The following is a 15,832-nucleotide window of genomic DNA, read 5'->3' on the forward strand; positions in this document are numbered from 1 at the left end:
CTTGTTTGGAGACACATGAAGTGATGCCCCTGAGTCTATGATCCAGTCACTAAGTGCATTTCCATCAGATGCTGTAAAAAGAGCTGAGTCCATTGTATTCTTCAAGAAGTAGATGTCTCCTGACACTAGACTGTCATCCTCTGCAACAGTGTTTGTCACATTTATTTCTTGAATCTTCACTGAGGACTTGTTCTTCTCACCATGGTCTTCAGCTTTCTCTTTGCCTTTTTCTGCTTTCCATTCTCTGCAGTCTCTTTTCATGTGACCCTTCTTGCCACAATGGTAGCATTCTATGTCACTCTTGCCTTTAGCACTGCGGGACTTGCTACGAGACTGATTCCTCTTTCCACCTTTGTACTTTTCTTTGGTCCTTCCCCTAACAACTAAGGCTGTTCCTTTGCCTTTGTCCATTGTCTTTCTATTGGTTTCTTCAGTAAGCAGACTTCCTTCTACACCTGCTATGTTCAAACCATCTGGAGGTGCAAAATTACTCAAAGCTGTGCGAAAAGTGTCCCAACTTTCCGGCAATGTGATCAACAGGAACATAGCTCTAACAGGTTCATCAAACTTGACACCTTGAGTTGACAACTGACTATAGATTGTGTTGAATTCATCAGATGATTGGACATAGGTGTCCCTTCTTTCATCTTCAAGTCAACAAGCTTCTTAAGCCAGTATACCTGTGAAGCTGCACTCTGCTTCTCATAAAGATCACTCAGCTTTAACCATGCTTGATAAGCCGACATCTAGTTTGCTACATTGAAGTAAACGCTTTCTGCCAAAGTCAGCATAATGGTAGAAAGTGCCAATTCATCCATTTCGCTCCATTCATCTTCGTCCATATCTTCTGGTTTTATCCCCTTGAGCTTTATAGGTTTTATCTGCTTCTTTTGTACCAACACGTGCCAAATCTGCTGCTTCCACAATGGGAAATTGGTTCCATCCAGCTTCTTGATATTGTAAAGAGCAGTGTCCTGTGATCCAGCCATAGCTATGCTTCACAGTAGTTTACTTTCCTGGGAAAAATTCGGCAGAGTTTCCCCTGTAAACTGACCTCTGAACCAATATCAACCTGTCAAATGAACCAAGAAAGCTTCAGATTCTGCTTAAATTTCGGCAGAGTCTCCTTTGTAAAATGGCTCTGGTGTACTAAAAAACAGACCAAAAAACAGCTCAAAAAACATTGTCTCTCTGACACTGTAAGCTGTGGGTAAACCTGTCCTGCACATGTACTGTCTCTGACTGTCCTGTAAGCATAGACTGTGACAATGCCTCAACGGCAGTAAAGAAAAGATGCAATCCCAACTGTCTAACTCACAGTCAATACATCCTAGCTGCCTATCTAAGGGTGCTCGAGGGATCGCTCCAAGACCTGTATCACCGAAAGGATCTCAACATTCGAGAATCCCCCAGCTCAATAAAACCTCACTCGACCCTCAACAAAGGCTGCAGTAAATTTGACAGTACATAGACTTCCCACAAAGTCATACATCCAAAAATTTCCCACTATATGCTGTAACCACTGCGGCGGTTGTTTGCTGCGTGACTCACAGCTAGCAAACCCTCAACAAACATACATCATCTCTGACAATACATCCCATGTGGAAGTACCTGCAATGTTAGGATGAAATCTGGAATATCAAGCAGCAAACACAAGCTACCTGATGAACTAGTGGATGTCGCCTACAGTCTGTGTGTAGATGCGCCCGTGTCGTATGTGACACGCCTCCAAGAACTGTGAGCCGTCCTTCGATGTGTAGACAGCCACAAATCAACACTCTGGGAGTGTCGATATCCTCAGCAATTGCAGTCGTAGGCCGAAAACCCCAAATTTGCAGAGTCGGATCTGCACCCATTGAGACCACGTAGTCGAAAATGGCCTGCGCAGACCTTTGTCGAAGCCGAACGGTGGTCGAGATGACCTCAGAATGAAATTCTGAGAACACCTAGCCCTTTGGGCTGTCCCACAGGATTTGGGGCCGTGTCTTCGCCTGTCGAATTTCCCTCCAATCTGAGCTGGTGACTCTAGCCTCCTGCAGTGCTGCCCCGAGCCTCGATCTGAGCTCTGATTCCAGTTGAAGGAGTACGAGCGGAAGTGCGACGCGAGAGAGAGTGCGAGAAGAAGAGCACGACGATATGGTGAACTCGCTCTCCTGTAATGTGTAGAGCATAGTCAGCTCTTATTAGGTTTTAACAAAAGAATATGTGTACATACCTGGCGGCCCGCCCACTTACCTGGGCGACCACATTGGGCTTTATACCCCAACACATGTACAAACAAGAATTTCTACGTCTTTAGTCTATATGGGTGAGAAATGTTACTAACCCCAGAGATGGTGCAGAATTCCTAAAGAAAGAGAGGTTCATAGCCGACGGTCTCTTTCTCGCACTCAAGATAAAAGTCGAGGCGGGTGCACCTGCTACCTTTGATGCAATTGAAACTAGGGCTGTTAAGAAGTATAGCAAACTCAAGTGCCTAAGGGAGAGGTTCCAATAGATGGTCCTAGACGTGGTCCTAGACCCAAGGGTAATAGCAAGCATCAATGTCGAGAGAGATTCCTGAGGTAATAGCTGAGGTGATTGAGAAGTTAAATGAGTCCTTGGGCAACTTATCAATCCACCTTGCACAAGATGTAGGTCTCAAAGTACTTGGATGGAGTAAAAAAGAAAGTCAATCTGGACGCTGCTCACTACTGCTGCTCGCCCCCCTCCCCCTCTGCGCCATTGCTCCCCCCCCCCCCCCCCCCCCCTCTGCTGCCTCCCGTCCCCTGCCTGCCCCTCGCATTTTCGCCATGCCTGCCCGCCCGCTCGCGCGCACCATCCACTCCAGCCCGCCCCTCCTGCCCCCGCTTGCAGCCTCGCCTCGCGCTGCCTCCCCGCCAGCCCGCAGCGCCCCCCTTCTCACGCCACCTTCCCCCCCCGCGCGCTGCCCTTTTTTCCTCGCTTTGCTGCCGTTTTTCTTCCCCCGCCCCCCCCCCCCGTCTGCGTGAATCCTGAAGGACCTGCACTTGGCTCTGCATCTCTGTTACTTCAAGCAGTGCTCGGCGTGCTCGATTGCAGAGCGCCTTCACCGACTGCTTCTTCGCCTCAGCAGTAGACACAGATGGAGGCTCCAGCTCCGCCACAGAGGGCGACCCCGCTGAGCCCACCATTCGACTTGCTCTTTCACCGACAGAGCAAGCGAGCCTTGCCGCAGAGGTAGAGCGCTTGTAGGCGACTTCTGTCATCTGCAAGGTTCTCGGCACCCGTCCTAGCAGAGGAGAGTTGCGAGACCTTCTCCAGGCCCGCCTTCTCGCAGAGGTGGGCAAGATTTTGGATGTCCAGATCCTCGGACGAGGATACTACCAGATCGAGTTCGAGACTTCCGAGATAGCCTCCAAGGTCATAGCTATGAGTCCACTGGCCATCCGAGCATCACGCGCCCACTTTCGACAGTGGCGACATGGTTTTGACTCGACTTCGGATGTGCTAGTAGAGGAGGCAGACATCCCCATCTCAGTCTGCTTTCCGGGTTTACGGAGGGAGTACCTTCCACTTCTCTCCAGGATTGGCTCCGCCATCGGGACTGTCCTGGAGACACCTCGTACGACATTATCAATAGCTGCCAAGGCGGCTGGCATCCCTTCAGTTCGAGTTTTGGTCAGAGATACCCACATGCTCCCGAAGGTCATCCTTCTGCCTCGGGTGAGTGGGGGTTGGTTTAGACAGAGTGTGGAGTACTTGGGACTCCCGAACCAGTGCTTCATTTGCAGACAGATGGGCCATCTAGCGAAGGCCTGTCCACGGAGGTGGCCACGACCTGCACCTCAGCCTTAGCCCCAGCCTGCAAGGGCTGGGCCGCAGCCACATCCAGCGGCACAGCGCATAGATTCTGAGCTACCCTTCGAGCCTGGGGCTCTAGCATAGGAGGGATGGAAGCAGGCCCGTGGCCGTCGACACCAGGGGCCACAATGGCAGCTTGGCACTCAGAGTGGCCCTCAGGTGCCTACTCAGCAGCAGTGGGTTCCCACGGGGAACCGCTTTGGTCCTCTTGAGTAGGAGGAGCCCCCTACGCCAGCCTCCACTTCCGCTTCACCCTCGCCAACCACCCCACCCTCAGATTTCCCCTCATCCCCTCCCCCGCCCTCTGCTCCCGCCCACTCCCCACCTCACCCCCCTATCTTTGTCGTCCCACCCCGCTTCGTTTCTCCTCCGCCTCCCCCAACTCCTTCTCCCCCTCCTCCTGCTTCAGTGCCACAGTCGACTCAGGAGACTGGTCCCTCGCCGGCGGCTAGGAGATCTCTTGGCAGCGCCTTTGCCACGAGTCGCCTAGCGAGAGCGGGTCAGCCCTTCTTGCGGCCCCCTCTGCAGATTCAGACATCTTCCCTTGCAACTATCCCTCGTGGTCTGACGAGCATTGACCTCCGACGCCGCTGAGATTTCTTCGATTATGGATTCACTCGCTTTCTCGGCGATTCCGCAGCAGACCACGAGGCAGCCTACTTCAGGGTCCACGCTCTGTTCCTAGCCGCTAAGGGGACAGAGGCCTTGGACTCAGCAGTTGGTTTCTCCTTTCCCCTCTGTGGTTAGACCGAGATAGAGTGATCCCTAAACTCAGTGGTGGGATGGTTGCATACACAGGTTCTCGAGTTCTCTCACCACATGGGAGAACTTGGAGTTACAGATTTGCTGCACACTTTGTGGCCATGGCCAAGTTTGCGGTGACACCCCCAGACTCAGCAGGATGTAGGCACATTGTGGTGTACTTTTTTGCTTATACGCAGTGGTTGCCTTGCTATGTATACATACATGAGGACTCCTAGACAGAGGAGGTTGCTTTACGCACGGCTCGCTCTGCATGGGCTTGGGCCAGGCACTCACTACAAGCTCGCCTATGTAGAGGACGCTCGGATGCGGATTACTCCCCATCCAAGCCTGCCTCGAAGATAGCCCGTCTTGCTGCTGCGACAGCATGTGTTCTCTCTCGCTCCCCATGAGGATCGTCTCGTGGAACGTGCAGGGATTAGGTGGGCCCCAGTTTCAGCGATAGCGGGGCTGATTGCGTCAGGAGCTTCAGCATTGCCTTGTGGGAGGAGAGATTGATCTCCTTATGCTTCAGGAGCACCATTTGTCTGAGAGCCGCATTCGGCGATGTGGTCAGATTCTGCGGGGACGTTATGATACCTTTTGGTCAGCTGCTTTTGGACCTAGAGGCATCCAGGGTGGGGTATGTATGACTATTGCGGACTCATTGCAGCGGGCCATTGTGGGCAGAGGGATTATTGTGCTAGGCAGGGCTCAATGGATTACTTTGCAGGTTCAGGGTGGCCTTGTGGGCTTCCTGAACATCTATGCGCCCAATGTGGCAAGTGCTCGTGCAGAGTTTTGGTCACAGATTGTTGAGTCTCTGCCACAGGTTGACCATTGGTGTGTAGGAGGGGACTTCAACATGTTGGAGGACCCCTCTGACAGGATCGGAGGCAGCCATGCTACTGTACATGGAGTCGAGTTAGCAGCTTGGGAGAGTTTGTGTATGACTTTGAGGGTCTCGGATACATGGCAGCACTCTGGCTTTGTGAGGCCTCCAGAGAGTCTTGCCTTCTCTAGGTCGGACCACAGAGTGGGAGGAGTGAATCTATCGCGGATAGATCGCTTCTACACTAGTGACCACTTCAGTGACTTGGGGGGATCAGTGGGCATCCTGGCAGGGACATCCTTCTCGGACCATGCACCAGTCATCCTCACAGTGGCAGACAGGCAGAGGAGTGGGAGCACGTTGCTTCGCATCCCAGAGCGGGTCTTGTTGGACTCAGCACTCAGAGAGAGGGTAGAGGCTCTCTGGACAGAGGGCATGGACAACCAGAATCTACCTGCAGACAGAGTGGCCTTAGGCCTAGCTCAACTTAGCCACTTTTTTCTCCAGGAGTCTTTGGCTCGACGGGCTACAGCGAGAGAGGAGGAGCAGCGTCTCAGCCGAGGCATTGCTTCACTATAGAGGATGCAGGAGCAGCATCCAGACAGGCCATGGTTGGAGGAGCAGTTACAGCAGGCTCGACAGGAGCTTGCTTGCACAGAGGAGAGGCGCCATGAGTTTGCCTTTCACCGACAGGCATCTCAGTGGACTCAGGTGGGTGACAGAGTGACAGGTGCTTGTTTTGAGACAGTGGGACCTCGGCACTCGCATGCCAAGGTCAATCAGCTGAGGAGACCCGATGGGTCAATTGTTTGTGAGCCTAAGGATATGCGTGCAGTTGCTACTGACTTTTACCGTGAGCTACTGTCGGCTGAGCCCCTGTTAGAGAGACAGGATGCATGCAGGGAGCAGGTTTGGGCGTAGATGCCTTGTCTTGTGACTGAGGAGATGCGCCAGAGGCTAGAGCTACCTCTTCAGCTTGAGGAGCTGTACACGGCTCTTATGGCCCTCCCTCCTGGTGGCTGTCCAGGTGAGTATGGGTTGACTCCCAGCTTCTTCTTGGAGTACTGAGACCTGCTTGGCCCAGATCTTTGTAGTGCCTTTCAGTACATTCTGCACACAGTGGCTCCTTGGATGAGATTCGACAGTGGCACCCCATCACCATCCTCAACTCAGCCTACAAAATTCTTGCCAAGGCTCTGAGTTTGAGGATTCAGCCACTTTTAGAGAGCCTTATACATGGGACTCAGATAGGTTTTGTCAAGGAACGCAGTATCCTTGACAACATCTTCACTTTCTGGGAGGCTTCTGTCCTGGCACGTCTCCGTGGGGAGGACCTTGTGATTCTTCTTCTCGATTTTGAGAAGGCATACGGCAGAGTTGACTGGGACTTTCTAGAGGGCACGCTTCGCAGGATGGGCTTCTCAGATGCTTGGATCAGAGGGGTGTCAGCTTTGTACAGGCAGGCTCACAGTCAGGTGCTTTTGGAAGGAGGTAGAGGTGATCGCTTCATGCTCACACGATTGGTCAGACAGGGTTGTCCTCTTGCCCCCTTTCTCTTTCTGTTCTATGCGGAGGCGATGAGCAGATTTTTGGTGTCACAGCTGGTAGGTTTGAGGGGCTTAGCACTCCCTATACGGGGAGATGAGCTTCTCGACACTGAGTTTGCCGAAAACTCAGCCTTGTACTTAGAGGGCCAGGAGGCCAATTTACACAGATGTGGGCAGGCTTTGGAGCCCTTCTGCTGTGCATCGAGCGCATTGATCAACTGGAGAAAGACAGTGGCTTTCTCGGTTGGTAGTGCTCTTGTGCCAGTTTGGATGCCAGGAGAGGGTTTCAGGTGGATTCCTCCAGGGACTGCAGTTCGGTACTTGGGTTGTCAGGTTGGTTTGGATTTGTCCCCCGAGCAGCAGATTGCTTCTCTTCTCCTGTCCATGATGAGAAAGCTGTTACATTGGAGCTCAGCACAACTTTCGCTGGCTGGTAGAGTAGTAGTTGCCAACCAGGTGTTGTTGGCGACTATGTGGTACATCACTTCTTGCTGGATCTTCTCGAGTTCTTGCATCAGCCAGGTAGAGGGGCTGATCAGGAACTTCCTTTGGTCAGGTCGCAACACTCAGATTGCCCGAGCCAAGGTGGCTTGGTCGGTCATCACACTTCCTTGTTCTCAGGGAGGGCTTGGGATCATTGATCCAGCACAGCAGAACAGAGCCCTTCTTGGGAAGTTCGTCGTCAGAGGACTTCTTCCAGGCGAGGAGCCCTGGAAGGAGTTCTTGCTGCAAAGGCTTCGTGCCAGGGTGCCTCAGTCAGGAGGCCCTTGGCAACCTTCGACTAGATGGATCTTTACAGAGTTGCGCCGAGTTGGTTTGAGCAAGAGACTGGAGGACCGATTCACTGTGAGTTTCGTTCTTGGGAGCTATTACGGCGTGGCCTAGAGCAGAGACAACTGACGTGCACGGAGGAGCGCCTACGGCAGCCCCTTGTCTGGAGACCCATGGTTAGCACTCAGAGAGGCCACTTGGTTGGGAGTAGGCCTCATGTTTCTTGGGGTCTCATGGCAGCAGGTCCAGCGCGCTCTCTAGGTGACTGGCTAGAGTTCACACGTTTGTCAGAGGAGGTGCAAGTTGTCCAGCTAGAGGGCATGAGAGGGGTGCAGAGCATGTGTCAGGACATCTCAGAGTCAGTTCCAGCTGAGTGGCTCACGCCTCTCGAGCCAGTAGCACCCCGGTGGATGGGAGCCTTCACACGACTGGAGGTTCTCATTTCAGTCAGGGCTTGCTCAAAGACTGTCCCAGCCCTGTTCTTCGAGCTTCAGGGTGGGGGACGATTACAACGAGTTGCAGTCGAGGCCCCGCAGGTAGCAGAGTGCTGTTTCCAAAGGATCCGAGTTGTGGGCATCTGTGGGAGGACTTGCGTCATAGACCCCAACCCAGTAGCTCTTGAGACAGGACACTGGAGGCTATGGGCTTGGGAGTGCTGTCCACTGGCACGAGTACAATGGGATCTTGGTGAGTGGCTATGGAGGGATCCCCTCTTTTCTACAGACTGCCCAGGAGTCCCTTTCTTTCAGTACACTGTTCAGCTTGGACGTCATATACTTGCAGCACAGAGAGAGGCCCGCCCAGCTGCAGCACATCAATGGCAGGAGGAGGGCCTCACAGTTGAGTTCTTGGATCCAGACAGCCGAGGCGCGTCACTTTGTTCTAGTGGTTGGTTGCACACAGAGCCACAGCAGTAGGGAGCTGGCTTGTGCATAGTGGTCTCTCGGCTGCATGTACAGCCTGTGACCAGTTGGTGGAGAGTCAACGACACTGTCTTTGGGACTGTCCCTCGGCCCAGCAGGTGTGGCTACGAGTTCTTCGGCTGATGCCTGCCCTCTCCACGGCTCGACAATACACTTGGGGTACAACGGCTTGGTCCACCCTCACGGGACTGGCACTTCAATTTGAGCTATCTTCCACCAGCAGGATGATAGTGATACAGGGGGGGTTACCTACACTCCAGCCTGCTACAGACCTTACTCCACAGGAGTGGTGCAGTGAGAGAGAGGAGTGTTGGGAGCTCATCAGCGGCCTAGCTCTCTGGTTCATCTGGCGGGCCCGTTGTTTCCACATCTTTGAGGCTCGCCCTGTGCCACCAGCAGAGACTGTTCGTGACTTTTGGCTAGAGCTGATCCATACTCTCAGAGGACAGCTTGAGGGACTACAGGGCAGCTCCGACCGCATGCGGGAGCGCCGCGAGGCTTTCCTTCGACTCTGGCGCCCTGGGCCTTTCTACACCATGGTCCAAGGGGTGCTCAGAGTGCACTACTGTCCACCTGTGTGGCTTTTCCCTCCTCCCATCTCTTGATTTAACCCCATTGTATATATGCTATTTTTTCATTGGGAGAGTCTCCCCATCATGCTTGTTGTAGCCCTCTCTTGCAGAAGTGGATGTAGCCCTATGGGCAGTTTTCATTAACTAATAGAAGGATCTTTTTCTCGGGAAAAAAAAAGATGTAGGTCTCAAGGAACAAACAAAGAAAACTGAGGAACGAGAGCCAGAACCTAGGTAACTTTTGCAATGTTGGAATTCTGGAGAGTCTGGACATGGGATGTATAATTTTCCTTGGCCCCGTGGGGAGCCAAGGAGACCTAACTTGAATTACCCAGTGATGAATGTTGGTGAAGGAACTAGTCAACAACCAAGGCTTTGACAAGGGCTGCAACAATCCAGGTTGCTTACCCCTATCATACTTTGTCTTTTCGCATACCACACATTTTGGGGAGGAGCATGGGATTCATACATCAATTTCTCATGAAGAGAGTGAGTAACACATAGCCTATTTCCATAGAGAAGATAATAATCCTGCAAGGTGAATGGTTCTTATTTCTTCCCTAAGGCAAGGGCTGAAATTACATCTTTAAAATCGGGGTCAGTACCATACTCATCTATCATAGAAGATAGATCATTGTAAGTTGCTATGGACACCGCATTAGCTCTTGGCCGTCGTAATAGTGCAACTACTTGATTGTGCTTGCCAGCAATGTGAGCAATATGAAAATTGAATTGCGAAAGAAAAATTTCCCACCTCGTTTGTTTGTCGGAGAGCTTGGTCTACGTCATGAAGTACTTGAGACTTTGGTGGTCTGCTCGTAAGATTAACCCCAATAGATAGTGCTTCCAAGTGTCGAGAGCATGTAGAACAACTAGTAGCTTTTTCTCATAGATGCCCAATACTCGCTCATCAGAATTGAGTCTTCGACTCTCATATGCTATGGCATGCCCTTCTTGAAGTAAGACTTCTCCAAGGCAATCTCCACAAGCATCACATTGGACCTCAAACGGTTTTGAGAGATCCGTTAGTGTAAGCACATGTTGAGAGGTAAGCTTTTCTTTAAGCTTTTCAAAAGCACTTTGCTTTTTAGCAGTCCATATATACTTAACATTTTTCTTGTTCAAGTCATGTAGTGGTCCTACTATTTGGGAGAATCTAGCTATGAAACGTCTATAGTATGCACACATACCAATAAAGCTTCGTAGCTCATGTAGATTCCTTGGGTTAGGCCATCCTTTTATCACTTCAAGCTTGGTTGGATCCTTAGAGATATCATCTTGAGAGATAATATGACCTAAGTATTGAATCTCTTGGAGGAAAAATTCACTCTTTGTTTGGTTAATGAAAAGCTTATTCTCCCCCATAGCTTGAAAAACTACCTAGAGGTGTTGGTTATGATCCTCCAAAGATTTAGAGTAGATGCTAATATCATCGAAGAACACTCCAGTAAACTTGTGGTAGGATCTAAATATTTTTTTAATTAGGCGGTTGAACGTGGCTGCAACATTTGTCAAACCAAAAGGCATGACAAGATATTTATAAAGACCAAATGTTGTACGGAACGCGGTCTTTATGATATCTTCATTCACTATCCTTATTTGATGATAGCCACTTTTAAGCTCAATCCTATTGAAGTAGGTCAAATCTTGTAGCTTATCAAACTGATCTTCTACTCACAGTACGGGAAATCTGTTTTTGATAATGATATGATTTAGTGCTCGATAGTCCACACACATGCGGTATGTGCCATCTTTCTTTTGCACTAAAAGGAATGGAGAATAAAAAGGAGAGGATCTAGGCCTCACCATACCCTTGCCTACCAGCTCATGCACTTACCTCATAATCTCCTCTTGTTGAGCTTGAGAAACTCTATAAGGAGGTGTTAAGTATCGAGCCTGATTTACACCTTGTAATTTTTTGTGTTAAAAAAATGCACATTTGTAAGGCCCCCGTTATGAGGAGAAACCATCATGCGTGAAGAAAAATCACTCACCGAAAACCAAAATTTGTAGTCAATGACCGGTGGTCAAAAGTCAATGGCCGGTGGCCGATTTCAAAGATGGACTTGTCTTCTCAAGTGTGGCCACACATGGGTGGATTGGAGGGTCGATTGGCGGGTCCGATTTGGACTTGTCAACACAAGGGCGGCTACACACGGCTGCCTCTCATGAGAGAGGCAGCCCTTGAGGCCTATAAAAGGAGGCCTCTTCTACACACAAAAACGGATTGTGAAGCATTGTGGTGCATTGTGAAGTTGATTGAGGTGTGAGAGTGAAGCAAGGCGGGAGCTCCAAAAGGGTATAATCCCTTTGTAATCTACTTCTTTTTTTAAAGTACTAAAGCCATTAAGTAGCTTCTTTCCCCTGGACATAGCCCACATTGGGTGAACCACATATATACTGTGTACTCTCTCTCTCTCTCTCTCTCTCTCTCTCTCTCTCTCTCTCTCTCTCTCTCTCTCTCTCTCTCTCTCTCTTTTTCTCTACTCTATAATCTCTTGTGTGTGAAAATTATCTCTCTCCATTAAGTAATCTACTCAATTATCTACTTAGCTACGTCATATTTCCTAACAACTAGTATCAAAGCAAGGTTTGCTCGTAGTAGCTAAAGTATCTCAAGGAAAGAATTCCTTGAATTGAGTGGGAGTAATGGTGGAGGAAGGGAAGCTCAAGATCAAGAAGTTCAATGGAAAAAACTACCAACATTGGAGGATGCAGATTGAAGACTATCTCTACCAGAAGGACCTCTATTTGCCACTAGGCGGTCTTGCAAGGAAGCCCGCAACGATGGCAGATGAAGCATGGATTGTCCTTGACCGAAAGGCACTGGGAACAATCGAATTAAGCTTGGCATCAACGGTGACCTTCAATGTTTCGGAGATGAAGACCACGGAGGACTTGATGAAGTCACTTTCAGTTGCAGAACACCTAAATGACTTTAACACCAATATAAGTCAACTTTAATCGGTAAAAATCAATTTTGATGACGAAGTGCAAGCTCTCCTAATACTATCATCTCTATCGAATAGTTGGAATAGCCTTGTGATGGCTGTAAGTAGTTCTATCTCTGGAACAAATACTCTTAAGTTTGATGATGTTGTGGGTGTTCTCCTAAGCGAGGAAATGTGAAGGAGAAGCTCAGGTGAATCATCAAGTGATGCATTGTCAGTGGAACAACGGGAAGGCCAAAGGAGAGGTTCAAAAACCAAAAGGGCCGTGAACACTCAAGGCAAAGCAAGTCACACACAAAATCAATTCTTGAATGTTGGAACTGCGGCAAGAAGGGCCACGCCAAGAAAGATTGTTCGTCCAAGAAGAAGAAGGAGTCGGAGTCTCAAAACAACAAGTCAACATCGGAGGCCAATGTGGCAGGTAAAGTAGAGCAAGATGCTCTAATTCTCTCCTTAGACAATGTGTCTAATTCCTGGATAGTAGATTCCGAAGCTTTATTCCATGCAACACCACACAAGCAACATTTTCAAGATTACACCAAAGGTAATTTTGGGTATGTATACTTGGGAGATGATGAAGCTTGTGAAATTGTCAGCAAAGGTATAGTTTGTGTCAAAATTACTAACGAAAATGAATGGAAGCTTAAAGATGTTAGGAATGTTCCTTCCCTTAGCAAGAATTTGATATCTACAGGACAATTGGATGATGAAGGTTACAACATTGCATTCGGAAACAAATGGTGGAAGATCTCAAAGGGATCTTTGGTGATTGCCAAAGGAGAAAAGGGTGGTACACTTTACTTGTGTACTGTCAGCTTGCAATCTTTAGCTTGTGCAATAACTATAGAAGTTGACAGTGTGGTGTGGCACTACCAGCTTGGGCATACGAGTGCCAAAGGAATACAAATCCTTCAAATAAAGAAGCTTCTACCAGGTTTGAAAGAAGTAGACTTAGATTTTTGTGAAGATTGTGTTTATGGTAAACAAAAGAGAGTAAAATTTCAAAAATCAGGAAATGAAAGAAAAAATAAAAAACTTGAGTTGGTTCATTCTGATGTTTAGGGTCCTGCAAGTACACCATCACTTGGTGGCTCATTGTACTATGTAACATTCATAGATGATGCGATTAGGAATACATGGGTTTATGTAATGAAGAATAAATCCGATGTGTTTTCCATGTTTCAAAGGTGGAAAGCCTTTGTGGAGAATGAAGCAGGTACTAAGGTTAAATGTCTTAGATCCGACAATGGACGCAAATATTGCAGGCAAGCTTTTGAAATCTTTTGTGCTAGCAATGGCATTCGGGGCAAAAGACAACCGCAAGGACATCTCAACAAAATGGGAGTTCGGAAAGGATGAACAGGACAATCATGGAGGAGCACGAAGCATGCGGCTACATGCAGGCTTACAGAGCTAGAGCTTTGGACGGAAGCAGTAAGTACGTCTGTGTATTTGATCAACCAATCACCCTCAACGGCACTGGATGCGGGAGTTCCAGAGAGACATGGACGGGTAAACCGGTGAATTATTCATTTCTCAAAGTGTTTGGGTGTGAGGCTTTCCTGACATAGATAGAAGCTTAGATGCAAAGTTCAAAAAGTGTTTCTTCATTGGCTATGGAGAAGGTGACTTTGGGTATCGCCTAGGGAATCTTGAAGATGGTAAAATCTATTGAAGTAGGGATGTAATTTTCAACGAACAAAATATGTACAGAGAGTACTTGGAAAGAAAACAAACAAAAGAAACAGGTGATGAGTACATGGAGCTTGAGGATGGTGAAGACTCAAGGAGTGCAAATGGTGACAACGGACAACAACATCAACCAAACGAGGAGCCTCAACCAATTCCCTGAAGATCTACAAGAGCAAGTAGACCTCTAGAAAGGTTTATTTCTTCCTTCAACCATCTCTTGATCTCAGATTCTAGAGAGCTAGAGTCATGCGAGGAAGCTATGCAACACAAATCCAAAGAAGAATGGATAAAGAGCATGCAAGTGGAGATGGACTCATTACATAGCAACCAAACATGGAAGTTGGTTGAGTTGCCTAAAGGTAAGCGGGCACTTTAAAACAAATGGGTGTACAAGCTAAAGGAAGAAGAAAGGTACAAGTCTAAGCTTGTGGTAAAAGGGTTTTCTCAAAAGAAAGGTATTGAGACTTCAATGAAATATTTTCTTCTATTGTGAAAACGAAGTCAATTAGGCTTGTCTTAAGCCTTGTGGCTGCTCATGATTTAAATCTTGAGCAAATGGATGTAAATACGGCGTTCCCTCATAGTGACTTAGAGGAGGAAATTTAAATGCTTCAACCAAAGGGGTATGAAGTAAAAGGTAAGGAGAAAATAGTTTGCAGATTAAAGAAGAGCTTGTATGGTTTAAAGCAAGCATCAAGACGATGGTACTTGAAGTTCGATCGATGGATGATGGATCATGGATTCAGAAGATGCAACTCAGATCATTACATCTACACAAAGAGTTTGGGAGATGGGAAGTTCATCATCCTAATGTTGTATTTTCATGACATGCTCATTGCAAGTGCTAACATGCAGGACATCAAAGACATAAAAGAGGAGCTGTCTAAATCTTTTTCAATAAAAGATTTAGGTGCTACAAAGAGGATACTTCGTATGAAGATATCAAGAGACAAAATGCAAAAACAGTTTCTACACCTTTGGCTGGTCACTTTAAACTAACCAAGGATATGTGTCCGAAGGCACAAGAGGAGATTGCCTATATGTCTAAAGTTCCATATGCTGCAGCGACAGGTTCTCTTATGTGTGCTATGGTCTGGACAAGGCCAGGCATTACATATGCAGTGGGAGTTGTAAGTAGGTTCATGGACAACAACCCAGGTAAAGAGCACTGGCAAGCTGTGAAGTGGATACTTAGGTATCTAAAGGGACAAAAACAAATGCTTTGTATTTTGGAGGAACTGATATTTTTCTTCAAGGGTATGCTGATGTAGATATGGTAGGTGACAAAGATACTCGAGGCTATGTCTTCACAGTTGGAGGCACAGCAGTAAGCTGCACTTCAAAGCTGCAGAAAGTGGTCTCACTTTCTACCATGGAAGTAGAGTATGTAGCAATGAGGGAGGTAAGCAAAGAAATTTATGTGGCTTCACAGATTTTTAGAAGATCTTGGATTCAAACAAGACAATTGTGTCTTGTACAGTGATAGCCAAAGCGCTATCCATCTTGCAAAGAACCCAGCCTTTCATTCAAGGACAAAGCACATTGAGGTGAGATATCACTTCATATGCACTCTTTTGGAAGAGAGACAGCTAAAGCTAGGAAAGGTGCATACAAGTGAAAATCCTACAGACATGTTTACAAAGGTGGTCAACAAGGAGAAGTTGAGATTTTCCTCATCTTCAATCAGAATTCAAGAATAAGAAGGCAGGATGGAAAGTAGTCACAAGTTTGGTTTGGAGGTCAGTCTCCAAGTGGGAGATTGTTAAGTATGGAGCCTGATTTAACCCTTGTAAATTTTTGTTTTAAAAATGCACATTTGTAAAGCTCCCGTTATGAGGAGAAGCCATCGTGCATGAAGAAAAATCAATCGTCGAAAACCAAAATTTGTAGTCAATGACCGATCTGGTGGCCGAATTTAATGGCCGGTGGCCAATTTCAAAGATGGACTTGTCTTCTCAAGGGCGGCCACATATGGATGGAT

This window comes from Adiantum capillus-veneris, chromosome 17 (assembly GCF_014529385.1).
Source record: "Adiantum capillus-veneris isolate H3 chromosome 17, ASM1452938v2, whole genome shotgun sequence".
NCBI lineage: Eukaryota > Viridiplantae > Streptophyta > Polypodiopsida > Polypodiales > Pteridaceae > Adiantum > Adiantum capillus-veneris.